The sequence below is a fragment of the Aegilops tauschii genome, chromosome 1 (genome assembly GCF_002575655.3).
Source record: "Aegilops tauschii subsp. strangulata cultivar AL8/78 chromosome 1, Aet v6.0, whole genome shotgun sequence".
NCBI classification, from domain to species: Eukaryota; Viridiplantae; Streptophyta; class Magnoliopsida; order Poales; family Poaceae; genus Aegilops; species Aegilops tauschii.
In genome coordinates this window covers 33,548,947-33,558,388 of record NC_053035.3, presented here as the reverse complement: position 1 = coordinate 33,558,388, position 9,442 = coordinate 33,548,947, and the positions used below count along the sequence as shown (strand labels likewise).

The 9,442-nt window shown below is 50.6% G+C and overlaps 22 non-coding genes and 2 pseudogenes across 22 annotated transcripts; all 24 read right to left on the bottom strand.

The window, feature by feature from the left end:
- Positions 1 to 47: 47 nt before the first annotated feature.
- Positions 48 to 166, bottom strand: LOC141040095 (5S ribosomal RNA). The gene has a single exon (XR_012201026.1). It is a non-coding gene; the product is annotated as a 5S ribosomal RNA (ribosomal RNA).
- A 303-nt stretch (positions 167 to 469) lies between these two features.
- Positions 470 to 588, bottom strand: LOC141039648 (5S ribosomal RNA). Its single transcript, XR_012200578.1, has one exon. It is a non-coding gene; the product is annotated as a 5S ribosomal RNA (ribosomal RNA).
- A 300-nt stretch (positions 589 to 888) lies between these two features.
- LOC141039334 (5S ribosomal RNA) lies at positions 889 to 1,007 on the bottom strand. Its single transcript, XR_012200263.1, has one exon. It is a non-coding gene; the product is annotated as a 5S ribosomal RNA (ribosomal RNA).
- Positions 1,008 to 1,390: 383 nt separating this feature from the next.
- LOC141039669 (5S ribosomal RNA) lies at positions 1,391 to 1,509 on the bottom strand. The gene has a single exon (XR_012200599.1). It is a non-coding gene; the product is annotated as a 5S ribosomal RNA (ribosomal RNA).
- Positions 1,510 to 1,811: 302 nt separating this feature from the next.
- On the bottom strand, positions 1,812 to 1,930 carry LOC141039441 (5S ribosomal RNA). The gene has a single exon (XR_012200370.1). It is a non-coding gene; the product is annotated as a 5S ribosomal RNA (ribosomal RNA).
- Positions 1,931 to 2,207: 277 nt separating this feature from the next.
- On the bottom strand, positions 2,208 to 2,326 carry LOC141039804 (5S ribosomal RNA). Its single transcript, XR_012200737.1, has one exon. It is a non-coding gene; the product is annotated as a 5S ribosomal RNA (ribosomal RNA).
- A 285-nt stretch (positions 2,327 to 2,611) lies between these two features.
- Positions 2,612 to 2,730, bottom strand: LOC141039509 (5S ribosomal RNA). The gene has a single exon (XR_012200438.1). It is a non-coding gene; the product is annotated as a 5S ribosomal RNA (ribosomal RNA).
- Positions 2,731 to 3,016: 286 nt separating this feature from the next.
- Positions 3,017 to 3,134, bottom strand: LOC141039916 (5S ribosomal RNA). Its single transcript, XR_012200849.1, has one exon. It is a non-coding gene; the product is annotated as a 5S ribosomal RNA (ribosomal RNA).
- A 300-nt stretch (positions 3,135 to 3,434) lies between these two features.
- LOC141040015 (5S ribosomal RNA) lies at positions 3,435 to 3,553 on the bottom strand. The gene has a single exon (XR_012200947.1). It is a non-coding gene; the product is annotated as a 5S ribosomal RNA (ribosomal RNA).
- A 303-nt stretch (positions 3,554 to 3,856) lies between these two features.
- Positions 3,857 to 3,975, bottom strand: LOC141039478 (5S ribosomal RNA). The gene has a single exon (XR_012200407.1). It is a non-coding gene; the product is annotated as a 5S ribosomal RNA (ribosomal RNA).
- A 301-nt stretch (positions 3,976 to 4,276) lies between these two features.
- LOC141040034 (5S ribosomal RNA) lies at positions 4,277 to 4,395 on the bottom strand. Its single transcript, XR_012200965.1, has one exon. It is a non-coding gene; the product is annotated as a 5S ribosomal RNA (ribosomal RNA).
- A 302-nt stretch (positions 4,396 to 4,697) lies between these two features.
- Positions 4,698 to 4,816, bottom strand: LOC141040062 (5S ribosomal RNA). Its single transcript, XR_012200992.1, has one exon. It is a non-coding gene; the product is annotated as a 5S ribosomal RNA (ribosomal RNA).
- A 301-nt stretch (positions 4,817 to 5,117) lies between these two features.
- On the bottom strand, positions 5,118 to 5,236 carry LOC141039935 (5S ribosomal RNA). The gene has a single exon (XR_012200868.1). It is a non-coding gene; the product is annotated as a 5S ribosomal RNA (ribosomal RNA).
- A 302-nt stretch (positions 5,237 to 5,538) lies between these two features.
- On the bottom strand, positions 5,539 to 5,657 carry LOC141040120 (5S ribosomal RNA). The gene has a single exon (XR_012201049.1). It is a non-coding gene; the product is annotated as a 5S ribosomal RNA (ribosomal RNA).
- Positions 5,658 to 5,959: 302 nt separating this feature from the next.
- On the bottom strand, positions 5,960 to 6,078 carry LOC141039652 (5S ribosomal RNA). The gene has a single exon (XR_012200582.1). It is a non-coding gene; the product is annotated as a 5S ribosomal RNA (ribosomal RNA).
- A 295-nt stretch (positions 6,079 to 6,373) lies between these two features.
- Positions 6,374 to 6,492, bottom strand: LOC141039402 (5S ribosomal RNA). Its single transcript, XR_012200331.1, has one exon. It is a non-coding gene; the product is annotated as a 5S ribosomal RNA (ribosomal RNA).
- An 88-nt stretch (positions 6,493 to 6,580) lies between these two features.
- Positions 6,581 to 6,689, bottom strand: LOC141040132 (5S ribosomal RNA; annotated as a pseudogene).
- A 307-nt stretch (positions 6,690 to 6,996) lies between these two features.
- Positions 6,997 to 7,115, bottom strand: LOC141040125 (5S ribosomal RNA). The gene has a single exon (XR_012201054.1). It is a non-coding gene; the product is annotated as a 5S ribosomal RNA (ribosomal RNA).
- A 301-nt stretch (positions 7,116 to 7,416) lies between these two features.
- LOC141040124 (5S ribosomal RNA) lies at positions 7,417 to 7,535 on the bottom strand. Its single transcript, XR_012201053.1, has one exon. It is a non-coding gene; the product is annotated as a 5S ribosomal RNA (ribosomal RNA).
- Positions 7,536 to 7,837: 302 nt separating this feature from the next.
- LOC141039914 (5S ribosomal RNA) lies at positions 7,838 to 7,956 on the bottom strand. Its single transcript, XR_012200847.1, has one exon. It is a non-coding gene; the product is annotated as a 5S ribosomal RNA (ribosomal RNA).
- A 302-nt stretch (positions 7,957 to 8,258) lies between these two features.
- On the bottom strand, positions 8,259 to 8,377 carry LOC141039892 (5S ribosomal RNA). Its single transcript, XR_012200825.1, has one exon. It is a non-coding gene; the product is annotated as a 5S ribosomal RNA (ribosomal RNA).
- A 295-nt stretch (positions 8,378 to 8,672) lies between these two features.
- On the bottom strand, positions 8,673 to 8,791 carry LOC141039564 (5S ribosomal RNA). Its single transcript, XR_012200493.1, has one exon. It is a non-coding gene; the product is annotated as a 5S ribosomal RNA (ribosomal RNA).
- An 88-nt stretch (positions 8,792 to 8,879) lies between these two features.
- On the bottom strand, positions 8,880 to 8,988 carry LOC141040149 (5S ribosomal RNA; annotated as a pseudogene).
- Positions 8,989 to 9,294: 306 nt separating this feature from the next.
- LOC141040019 (5S ribosomal RNA) lies at positions 9,295 to 9,413 on the bottom strand. The gene has a single exon (XR_012200951.1). It is a non-coding gene; the product is annotated as a 5S ribosomal RNA (ribosomal RNA).
- Between the last annotated feature and the right edge of the window lie 29 nt (positions 9,414 to 9,442).

The window sequence follows — 9,442 nt, the reverse complement described above, 5'->3', positions numbered from 1 at the left end:
GCGCACGTGCGTTTTGTTTTGCACGCGGCGCAAAACAAATTAAAAAGGGAATGCAACACGAGGACTTCCCAGGAGGTCACAAATCCTAGTACTACTCTCGCCTAAGCACGCTTAACTTCAGAGTTCTGATGGGATCCGGTGCTTTAGTGCTGGTATGATCGCATCCGACATGTTACCCCCGTCTTCGTCCCTTATGCTTGCCCCTCCCAGCTCCACTACACACACGATTGCACATTCCTTTGGCCGCTCCCGCTCTACTACGGAGACGAGTTTTACCACGGTTCAACCGCACTAGTGCCTATTTACCATGGTTTCGACCCCTTTCAGAACACGCTTGCCGCCGCTAGACGCGTGAATGATGAGCAGCGAGCTAAAACTTACCGTAAACGTGCAAAATAATAAAACGTGCTAAACATATGTCGCGCACGTGCGTTTTGCATTGCACGCGGCGCAAAAAAAAATTAAAAACGGAATGCAACACGAGGACTTCGCAGGAGGTCACCCATCCTAGTACTACTCTCGCCCAAGCACGCTTAACTTCGGAGTTCTGATGGGATCAGGTGCTTTAGTGCTGGTATGATCGCATCCGACATGTTACCCCCGTCTTCGTCCCTTATGCTTGCCCCTCCCAGCTCCACTACACACACGATTGCACATTCCTTTGGCCGCTCCCGCTCTAGTAGAGACGAGTTTTACCTCGGTTCAACCGCACCAGTGCCTATTTACCATGGTTTCGACCCCTTTCAGAACACGCTTGCCGCCGCTACACGCGTGAATGATGAGCAGCGAGCTAAAACTTACCGTAAACGTGCAAAATAATAAAATGTGCTAAACATATGTCGCGCACGCGCGTTTTCTTTTGCACGCGGCGCAAAAAAAATTAAAAAGGGAATGCAACACGAGGACTTCCCAGGAGGTCACCCATCCTAGTACTACTCTCGCCCAAGCACGCTTAACTTTGGAGTTCTGATGGGATCCGGTGCTTTAGTGCTGGTATGATCGCATCCGACATGTTACCCCCGTCTTCGTCCCTTATGCTGGCCCCTCCCAGCTGCACTACACACACGATTGCACATTCCTTTGGCCGCTCCCGCTCAACTACGGAGACGAGTTTTACCACGGTTCAACCGCACCAGTGCCTATTTACCATGGTTTCGACCCCTTTCAAAACACGCTTGCCGCCGCTAGACGAGTTTTACCACGGTTCAACCGCACCAGTGCCTATTTACCATGGTTTCGACCCCTTTCAAAACACGCTTGCCGCCGCTAGACGCGTGAATAATGAGCAGCGAGCTAAAACTTACCGTAAACGTGCAAAATAATAAAACGTGCTAAACATATGTCGCGCACGTGCGTTTTGTTTTGCACGCGGCGCAAAAAAATTAAAAAGGGAACGCAACACAAGGACTTTCCAGGAGGTCACCCATCCTAGTACTACTCTCGCCCAAGCACGCTTAACTTCGGAGTTCTGATGGGATCCGGTGCTTTAGTGCTGGTATGATCGCATCCAACATGTTACCCCCGTCTTCGTCCCTTATGCTTGCCCCTCCCAGATCCACTACACACACGATTGCACATTCCTCTAGCCGCTCCCGCTCAACTACGGAGACGAGTTTTACCACGGTTCAACCGCACCAGTGCCTATTTACCATGGTTTCGACCCCTTTCAGAACACGCTTGCCGCCGCTAGACGCGTGAATGATGAGCAGCGAGCTAAAACTTACCGTAAACGTGCAAAATAATAAAACGTGCTAAACATATGTCGCGTACGTGCGTTTTGTTTTGCACGCGGCGCAAAAAAAATTAAAAAGGGAATGCAACACGAGGACTTCCCAGGAGGTCACCCATCCTAGTACTACTCTCGCCCAAGTACGCTTAACTTCGGAGTTCTGATGGGATCCGGTGCTTTAGTGCTGGTATGATTGCATCCAACATGTTAGCCCCGTCTTCGTCCCTTATGCTTGCCCCTCCCAGCTCCACTACACACACGATTGCACATTCCTTTGGCCGCTCCTGCTCAACTACGGAGACGAGTTTTACCACGGTTCAACCGCACCAGTGCCTATTTACCATGGTTTCGACCCCTTTCAGAACACGCTTGCCGCCGCTAGACGCGTGAATAATGAGCAGCGAGCTAAAACTTACCGTAAACGTGCAAAATAATAAAACGTGCTAAACATACGTCGCGCTCAAAAAAAATTAAAAAGGGAATGCAACACAAAGACTTCCCAGCAGGTCACCCATCCTAGTACTACTCTCGCCCAAGCACGCTTAACTTCGGAGTTCTGATGGGATCCGGTGCTTTTGTGCTGGTATGATTGCATCCGACATGTTACCCCCGTCTTCGACCCTTATGCTTGCCCCTCCCAGCTTCACTACACACACGATTGCACATTCCTTTGGCCGCTCCCGCTCAACTACGGAGCCGAGTTTTACCACGGTTCAACCGCACCAGTGCCTATTTACCATGGTTTCGACCCCTTTCAGAACACGCTTGCCGCCGCTAGACGCGTGAATAATGAGCAGCGAGCTAAAACTTACCGTAAACGTGCTAAATATACGTCGCGCTCGTGCGTTTTGTTTTGCACGCGGCGCAAAAAAATTTAAAAAGGGAATGCAACACGAGGACTTCCCAGGAGGTCACCCATCCTAGTACTACTCTCGCCCAAGCACGCTTAACTTCGAAGTTCTGATGGGATCCGGTGCTTTTGTGCTGGTATGATCGCATCCAACATGTTACCCCACGTCTTCGTCCCTTATGCTTGCCCCTCCCAGCTCCACTACACACACGATTGCACATTCCTTTGGCCGCTTCCGCTCAACTACGGAGACGAGTTTTACCACGGTTCAACCGCACCAGTGCCTATTTACCATGGTTTCGACCCCTTTCAGAACACGCTTGCCGCCGCTAGACGCGTGAATAATGAGCAGCGAGCTAAAACTTACCGTAAACGTGCTAAACATACGTCGCGCTCGTGCGTTTTGTTTTGCACGCGGCGCAAAAAAAATTAAAAAGGGAATGCAACACGAGGACTTCCGTGAGGTCACCCATCCTAGTACTACTCTCGCCCAAGCACGCTTAGCTTCGGAGTTCTGATGGGATCCGGTGCTTTAGTGCTGGTATGATCGCTTCCGACATGTTACCCCCGTCTTCGTCCCTTATGCTTGCCCCTCCCAGCTCCACTACACACACGATTGCACATTCCTTTGGCCTCCCGCTCAACTACGGAGACGAGTTTTACCACGGTTCAACCGCACCAGTGCCTATTTACCATGGTTTCGACCCCTTTCATAACACGCTTGCCACCGCTAGACGCGTCAATAATGAGCAGCGAGCTAAAACTTACCGTAAACGTGCAAAATAATAAAACGTGCTAAACATATGTCGCGCACGCGCGTTATTTTTTGCACGCGGCGCAAAAAAAATTAAAAAGGGAATGCAACACGAGGACTTCCCAGGAGGTCACCCATACTAGTACTACTCTCGCCCAAGCACGCTTAACTTCTTAGTTCTGATGGGATCCGGTGCTTTAGTGCTGGTATGATCGCATCCGACATGTTACCCCCGGCTTCGTCCCTTATGCTTGTCCCTCCCAGATCCACTACACACACGATTGCACATTTCTCTGGCCGCTCCCGCTCAACTACGGAGACGAGTTTTACCACGGTTCAACCGCACCAGTGCCTATTTACCATGGTTTCGACCCCTTTCAGAACACGCTTGCCGCCGCTAGCGCGTGAATGATGAGCAGCGAGCTAAAACTTACCGTAAACGTGCAAAATAATAAAACGTGCTAAACATATGTCGCGCACGTGCGTTTTGCTTTGCACGCGGCGCAAAAAAAAAATTAAAAACGGAATGCAACACAAGGACTTCCCAGAAGGTCACCCATCCTAGTACTACTCTCGCCCAAGCACGCTTAACTCCGGAGTTCTGATGGGATCCGGTGCTTTAGTGCTGGTATGGTCGCATCCGACATGTTACCCCCGTCTTCGTCCCTTATGTTGCCCCTCCCAGCTCCACTACACACACGATTGCACATTCCTTTGGCCGCTCCCGCTCAACTACGCAGACGAGTTTTACCACGGTTCAACCGCACCAGTGCCTATTTACCATGGTTTCGACCCCTTTCAGAACACGCTTGCCGCCGCTAGACGCGTGAATAATGAGCAGCGAGCTAAAACTTACCGTAAACGTGCAAAATAATAAAACGTGCTAAACATATGTCGCGCACGTGCGTTTTGTTTTGCACGCGGCGCAAAACAAATTAAAAAGGGAATGCAACACGAGGACTTCCCAGGAGGTCACAAATCCTAGTACTACTCTCGCCCAAGCACGCTTAACTTCAGAGTTCTGATGGGATCCGGTGCTTTAGTGCTGGTATGATCGCATCCGACATGATACCCCCGTCTTCGTCCCTTATGCTTGCCCCTCCCAGCTCCACTACACACACGATTGCACATTCTTTGGCCGCTCCCGCTCTACTACGGAGAGGAGTTTTACCACGGTTCAACCGCACCAGTGCCTATTTACCATGGTTTCGACCCCTTTCAGAACACGCTTGTCGCCGCTAGACGCGTGAATGATGAGCAGCGAGCTAAAACTTACCGTAAACGTGCAAAATAATAAAACGTGCTAAACATATGTCGCGCACGTGCGTTTTGCATTGCACGCGGCGCAAAAAAAAATTAAAAACGGAATGCAACACGAGGACTTCCCAGGAGGTCACCCATCCTAGTACTATTCTCGCCCAAGCACGCTTAACTCCAGAGTTCTGATGGGATGCGGTGCTTTAGTGCTGGTAAGGTCGCATCCGACATGTTACCCCCGTCTTCGTCCCTTATGTTGCCCCTCCCAGCTCCACTACACACACGATTGCACAATACTTTGGCGGCTCCCGCTCAACTACGGAGACAAGTTTTACCAGGGTTCAACCGCACCAGTGCCTATTTACCATGCTTTCGACCCCTTTCAGAACACGCTTGCCGCCGCTAGACGCGTGAATAATGAGCAGCGAGCTAAAACTTACCGTAAACGTGCAAAATAATAAAACGTGCTAAACATATGTCGCGCACGTGCGTTTTGTTTTGCACGCGGCGCAAAACAAATTAAAAAGGGAATGCAACACGAGGACTTCCCAGGAGGTCACAAATCCTAGTACTACTCTCGCCCAAGCACGCTTAACTTCGGAGTTCTGATGGGATCCGGTGCTTTAGTGCTGGTATGATCGCATCCGACATGTTACCCCCGTCTTCGTCCCTTATGCTTGCCCCTCCCAGCTCCACTACACACACGATTGCACATTCCTTTGGCCGCTCCCGCTCAACTACGGAGACGAGTTTTACCATGGTTCAACCGCACCAGTGCCTATTTACCATGGTTTTGACCCCTTTCAGAACACGCTTGCCGCCGCTAGACGCGTGAATGATGAGCAGCGAGCTAAAACTTACCGTAAACGTGCAAAATAATAAAATGTGCTAAACATATGTCGCGCACGCGCATTTTCTTTTGCACGCGGCGCAAAAAAAATTAAAAAGGGAATGCAACACGAGGACTTCCCAGGAGGTCACGCATCCTAGTACTACTCTCGCCCAAGGACGCTTAACTTTTGAGTTCTGATGGGATCCGGTGCTTTAGTGCTGCTATGATCGCATCCGACATGTTACCCCCGTCTTCGTCCCTTATGCTTGCCCCTCCCAGCTGCACTACAGACACGATTGCACATTCCTTTGGCCGCTCCCGCTCAACTACGGAGACGAGTTTTACCACGGTTCAACCGCACCAGTGCCTATTTACCATGGTTTCGACCCCTTTCAAAACACGCTTGCCGCCGCTAGACGCGTGAATAATGAGTAGCGAGCTAAAACTTACCGTAAACGTGCAAAATAATAAAACGTGCTAAACATATGTCGCGCACGTGCGTTTTGTTTTGCACGCGGCGCGAAAAAAATTAAAAAGGGAATGCAACACGAGGACTTCCCAGGAGGTCACCCATCCTAGTACTACTCTCGCCCAAGCAAGCTTAACTTCGGAGTTCTGATGGGATCCGGTGCTTTAGTGCTGGTATGATCGCATCTGACATGTTACCCCCGTCTTCGTCCCTTGCCCCTCCCAGCTCCACTACACACACGATTGCACATTCCTTTGGCCGCTCCCGCTCAACTACGGAGATGAGTTTTACCACGGTTCAACCGCACCAGTGCCTATTTACCATGGTTTCGACCCCTTTCAGAACACGCTTGCCGCCGCTAGACGCGTGAATGATGAGCAGCGAGCTAAAACTTACCGTAAACGTGCAAAATAATAAAACGTGCTAAACATATGTCGCGCACGTGCGTTTTGTTTTGCACGCGGCGCAAAAAAATTAAAATGGGAATGCAACACGGGGATTTCCCAGGCGGTCACCCAACCTAGTACTACTCTCGCCCAAGCACGCTTAACTTCGGAGTTCTGATGGGATCCGGTGCTTTAGTGCTGGTATGATCGCATCCGACATGTTACCCCCGTCTCCGTCCCTTATGCTTGCCCCTCCCAGCTCCACTACACACGCGATTGCACATTCCTTTGGCCGCTCCCGCTCAACTACGGAGACTTCCTAGGAGGTCACCCATCCTAGTACTACTCTCACCCAAGCACGCTTAACTTCGGAGTTCTGATGGGATCCGGTGCTTTAGTGCTGGTATGATCGCATCCGACATGTTACCCCCGTCTTCGTCCCTTATGCTTGCCCCTCCCAGCTTCACTACACACACGATTGCACAGTCCTTTGGCCGCTCCCGCTCAACTACGGAGACGATTTTTACCACGGTTCAACCGCACCAGTGCCTATTTACCATGGTTTCGACCCCTTTTAGAACACGCTTGCCGCCGCTAGACGCGTGAATGATGAGCAGCGAGCTAAAACTTACCGTAAACGTGCAAAATAATAAAATGTGCTAAACATATGTCGCGCACGCGCGTTTTGTTTTGCACGCGGCGCAAAAAAAATTAAAAAGGGAATGCAACATGAGGACTTCCCAGGAGGTCACCCATCCTAGTACTACTCTTGCCGAAGCACGCTTAACTCCAGAGTTCTGATGGGATGCGGTGCTTTAGTGCTGGTATGGTCGCATCCGACATGTTACACCCGTCTTCGTCCCTTATGTTGCCCCTCCCAGCTCCACTACACACACGATTGCACAATACTTTGGCCGCTCCCGCTCAACTACGGAGACGAGTTTTACCAGGGTTCAACCGCACCAGTGCCTATTTACCATGCTTTCGATCCCTTTCAGAACACGCTTGCCGCCGCTAGACGCGTGAATAATGAGCGGCGAGCTAAAACTTACCGTAAACGTGCAAAATAATAAAACGTGCTAAACATATGTCGCGCACGTGTGTTTTGTTTTGCACGCGGCGCAAAATTAATTAAAAAGGGAATGCAACACGAGGACTTCCCAGGAGGTCACAAATCCTAGTACTACTCTCGCCGAAGCACGCTTAACTTCGCAGTTCTGATGGGATCCGGTGCTTTAGTGCTGGTATGATCGCATCCGACATGTTACCCCCGTCTTCGTCCCTTATGCTTGCCCCTCCCAGCTCCACTACACACACGATTGAACATTCCTTTGGCCGCTCCCGCTCAACTACGGAGACGAGTTTTACCATGGTTCAACCGCACCAGTGCCTATTTACCATGGTTTCGACCCCTTTCAGAACACGCTTGCCGCCGCTAGACGCGTGAATGATGAGCAGCGAGCTAAAACTTACCGTAAACGTGCAAAATAATAAAATGTGCTAAACATATGTCGCGCACGCGCGTTTTCTTTTGCACGCGGCGCAAAAAAAATTAAAAAGGGAATGCAACACGAGGACTTCCCAGGAGGTCACGCATCCTAGTACTACTCTCGCCCAAGCACGCTTAACTTCGGAGTTCTGATGGGATCCGGTGCTTTAGTGCTGCTATGATCGCATCCGACATGTTACCCCCGTCTTCGTCCCTTATGCTTGCCCCTCCCAGCTGCACTACAGACACGATTGCACATTCCTTTGGCCGCTCCCGCTCAACTACGGAGACGAGTTTTACCACGGTTCAACCCCACCAGTGCCTATTTACCATGGTTTCGACCCCTTTCAAAACACGCTTGCCGCCGCTAGACGCGTGAATAATGAGTAGCGAGCTAAAACTTACCGTAAACGTGCAAAATAATAAAACGTGCTAAACATATGTCGCGCACGTGCGTTTTGTTTTGCACGCGGCGCAAAAAAAATTAAAAAGGGAATGCAACACGAGGACTTCCCAGGAGGTCACCCATCCTAGTACTACTCTCGCCCAAGCGAGCTTAACTTCGGAGTTCTGATGGGATCCGGTGCTTTAGTGCTGGTATGATCGCATCTGACATGTTACCCCCGTCTTCGTCCCTTGCCCCTCCCAGCTCCACTACACACACGATTGCACATTCCTTTGGCCGCTCCCGCTCAACTACGGAGACGAGTTTTACCACGGTTCAACCGCACCAGTGCCTATTTACCATGGTTTCGACCCCTTTCAGAACACGCTTGCCGCCGCTAGACGCGTGAATGATGAGCAGCGAGCTAAAACTTACCGTAAACGTGCAAAATAATAAAACGTGCTAAACATATGTCGCGCACGTGCGTTTTGTTTTGCACGCGGCGCAAAAAAATTAAAAAGGGAATGCAACACGGGGATTTCCCAGGCGGTCACCCAACCTAGTACTACTCTCGCCCAAGCACGCTTAACTTCGGAGTTCTTATGGGATCCGGTGCTTTAGTGCTGGTATGATCGCATCCGACATGTTACCCCCGTCTCCGTCCCTTATGCTTGCCCCTCCCAGCTCCACTACACACGCGATTGCACATTCCTTTGGCCGCTCCCGCTCAACTACGGAGACTTCCTAGGAGGTCTTCCATCCTAGTACTACTCTCACCCAAGCACGCTTAACTTCGGATTTCTGATGGGATCCGGTGCTTTAGTGCTGGTATGATCGCATCCGACATGTTACCCCCGTCTTCGTCCCTTATGCTTGCCCCTCCCAGCTCCACTACACACACGATTGCACATTCCTTTGGCCGCTCCCGCTCAACTACGGAGACGATTTTTACCACGGTTCAACCGCACCAGTGCCTATTTACCATGGTTTCGACCCCTTTTAGAACACGCTTGCCGCCGCTAGACGCGTGAATGATGAGCAGCGAGCTAAAATTTACCGTAAACGTGCAAAATAATAAAATGTGCTAAACATATGTCGCGCACGCGCGTTTCTTTTGCACGCGGCGCAAAAAAAATTAAAAAGGGAATGCAACACGAGGACTTCCCAGGAGGTCACCCATCCTAGTACTACTCTCGCCCAAGCATGCTTAAATTCGGAGTTCTGATGGGATCCGGTGCTTTAGTGCTGCTATGATCGCATCCGACATGTTTCCCCCGTCTTCGTCCCTTAT